The following is a 3,819-nucleotide window of genomic DNA, read 5'->3' on the forward strand; positions in this document are numbered from 1 at the left end:
GGGAGGACCCCCCCAGCACTCCCTCAGGAGCGCTCCTAATCCCGAATCAGTGGCAACCCGGTAACACAAGGAAGCCAGGGTGAGTCATCGGAAGGGCCTGGCCTCAGTAACGGGATAAAATGCCGCTCTGGGCCCAGCAAATGAAGCTTCAGAACAAGACCTGAAAGCATCAAATTTCTTTCCAAGTGGCTTAACTGTACCCTAGAACAGAGCTTAAAAATCTTTTTATATAGAAATAAAGTAAACTTCTCCACGTCTGGCATCCAATCAGAAATTACCTGGCACGTAAGGGAGGAAAGTACTCCAGTGAACGAAGAATACGGCCAGCCCTACCAGTCAGCAAAGGACGCTGTGCCATCGAGTCATCAGCTGCTACTGCCACCCCCTCCACACACACACACACAGTGAGCAGAGGGAACTGGATGCAGATAAGCAGGCAGCCTGGCCTCTGCAGCCACCCCCAGCCAGGTACCCTGAGGGAACTCTGGATGTGAAAGAACACAATACTGGCCCTGGATAGCCAGGTGCGTATCAAAGGAATGATTTCAATGAGCCCAGATCTTTGCACCTTCCCAGAAATAGAAAGCACTAAATTCCTTAACTTGAGATGTCTGGTTTTCTTTGATTAACAGTCATCTTTTGATGTTCCGACTACCTGGTCTTTGCTCCAAAAACTCAGATATCCTGGCTTCTCCCTTGCCACTTCGGAGCAGCCTCTCAGAGTGACCTGAGAGGCTGTCACCCCGGGCTTAAGTCCTCAGAAATGTCCACCAAATAAAAGTCTCAAGTTTTAGGTGAATTTTATTTTAGTCAGCACTGCTCATAATGAGGACAAAAGCCAATCAACAGAAACTGTTTCAGAAATTACTCAGATGACACAGGTAGTAGAAAATGACATTAAAACCATTATTAGAACATTCTCCGTAGATTCAAGGTGCTAGAGCTGAGACTGAGTATGAACATGATCTCCATATCCCCAAGGTGAACCTGCAGAGATGAAACTACACTGTGTGACATGGAAAATACACTGGCTAGGACTGACAGCAGGTTAAACCCTGCAGAAAAGATGAGTGACTTTGAAGACATGGCACTAGAAGAATATCGAAAATGAAACACAGGCAGGCAAGAAACAAACAGAGCAGCAGTTAGCCATGGGGAAAATTCAAATGGCCCAAAATATGTGTGATGGAGTCACCGAAGCAGAAAAGAGGGAGGGGCAGAAAGGATATTTGAAGAAATAATGGCTAAAAAAATTCCTAGTCTGATGAAAACTCTAAACTCACCAGCCAAAGAAGTTTAATAAAACTCGAGGACAAAACCGTGAAGGAAACCCCACCAAGGCACGTCACAGCACATCACAATCAAACTTCTAAATCAGTGACAAAGATAAAACCTTAAGAGCAGGCAGAGATAAAAAGACACATTGCACACAAAGGGATACAGAGAAGAATGGCAGCAAATTTCTTATCAGAAACAATATAAACATCATAAACAATATAAACACTGTATTCAGAAAAAAACTGTCAACTGAGAAATCTAAACTTAGCAAAACTATCATTCAAGAGCGAAGGTGAAATAGACTTTTTATATGAAATAGACTTTTAATATGAAAGCTGAAAGAATTCGTCACCAGCAAACTACAAGATCTGCTAAGGGAAGTCCTTTAGGCAAAAGGGAAATGACAGCACACAGAAATCTGAATTTACACCAGGGGCTGAGTCCTAGATATGGTAACTATGGGCATCAATACCAAAAGCTTGATCTTATTGTTTAATCTATTTAAAAGGGAATATGCTGGCAAATGTGGTTTTAAAAAAAACAACATAGCAGAATATACAGGAAAGAAATGCTGACCCGTGCCACAGCATGGCTGTACCTTGAGGACCTTATATTCAGTGAAATAATCAGTCACAGAGGGACAAATGTGAGATTCCATTCACATGAGGTGCCCAGAGGAGTCAGATTTGTAGAGACAGAAAGTAGAATGACGGTTGTCAGGGGCTGGGGGTGAGGCGGATGGAAGTTGGTGTTTCATGAGTGCAGGGTTATATTTTTTACAAGATGAGAAGAGTTCTGTGGATGGATGGTGGTGATGGTTACACAATGTGAACACAAGTGACCCTTGAACAATGTGGATTTGAACTGCATGGGTCCACTTAGACACAATTTTTAAAAATAAATATACAGTTAACCTCCGTATTCATGGATTTCACATCCACAGATTCAACCAACCGCAGATCGAAGTTTCTATCCGTGTTGTTTGAGTCCACAAATGTGGCATCTGTGGATGTGGAAACCACGCAAACAGAGGGCCGACTGCACTACACTATTCTATAAAAGGAACTTGAGCATCCATGGATTTTGGTATCCATAGGGGTTCCTGGGACCCATCCCCTATGGGTATTGAGGGACTTAATGCCTCTGAAGTGTACACTTCAAGAGGGTAAATTTTGTGTGTATTTTACCACAATTTTAAAAAGAGAGGAGATTGCCTGCTTAGAGCAAAATTAACAACAACGTCATGGGGCATATAAGACATGCGGGAGCAGAAGAGCCACTGGACAGTGCGGGGTGGGGGGAGCTGCTGCGAGGCGCCCACTCTCCATGGGATGGCGTATCACCTGCAGGCGGGTTAGAGCAGGCAGGTAGCTAGATATGAGCGGAGAAAGGGGCACACAGGGCAAACAGCAGGAAACCCTCCATCATGTAAACAACAGGGGCCCCTGGACAGAGAAAGAAAAGCAGAAACCTCTGGGCTGATAAGCGGTCACACATTTTGGGGTGACGAGAGGCCTGGAGGCCGACAAAGAAAGGTGGGAAAAGGCAGGAATCTCCAGTATCCGAATGTAACCTTTTGCTCATGGTGCCCTCATTACAATAAAATTAGCCTTGCAGATTAGAAGTACCCACCGTGCACTGACGACATGACACTTCCGATCCAGACTAAATAAGGACAAAACTCCCTCCTCCCTTTGGGAAGGTGGAGCTGGGATGAAAATCAGGGAATATGACCCCAAACCCTTCCCTCCCCAATGAATATTCTGCTGATTCATTTTTACACCCTATGTAACCAACTTGCCAAAGAAACTCAGGGCAGCCGCTCACCTGGGCCTGCCCGCGGTCCCCTTGAGTGTGCGCTGTCCATCCCTTAATAAATCCTCGCTTTACCGTCTTAATCTCCGTGTCCTGACTCTGAATTCTTTGTGATGGGACAAGAACCTAGACACCCAGCAACAGGTGGACTTTGATGAATTGAAAACCTTACTGTAAACCCCAAAACAACCACTAAAATAACCTTACAAGTGTTACTCCTAATAAGCAAAAAGGAGATAAAACAGAATCAGAAAAAAATGCCGCTGTCCACTGAAAAGGCTTAGAAGTCAGGGACATCCCAGTAGCAGAGACCACAGGTGTTCACAAACACCAAGAATGATCAAAGTGTGTACTTGAAACACACGCAGCCATGTCAGTTATACTTCAATTAAGTTGTTTAAAATAAAAGCAGAATGAGCTGCCTGGACAGGCGAGAGCTCCTGTGGTCGCTGTGTTGGTCACGGGCGTTTCTGTTACTACAGCTAACTTAGCCCGTCCTGACTAAACATTCCCTAACAACACACATGTCCAATGACAGAGGTAGTTCTGTTTGGTACTAGAAGGCAAACTGGTCCAGCGGCCGCTGAGGGCTTTTCTACCTTGCAGATGTGAGTTATACGTCACAGGTGTCACCAGGCTGGGTGTTTAACTAAGGTACCTCCTGTGCCTAGGAGTCTAGATGGATGGATGCCCAGTGCCCTTCAGCCACTGTCCTTCTGCCCCACT

This window comes from Camelus dromedarius, chromosome 8, assembly GCF_036321535.1.
Source record: "Camelus dromedarius isolate mCamDro1 chromosome 8, mCamDro1.pat, whole genome shotgun sequence".
NCBI classification, from domain to species: domain Eukaryota; kingdom Metazoa; phylum Chordata; class Mammalia; order Artiodactyla; family Camelidae; genus Camelus; species Camelus dromedarius.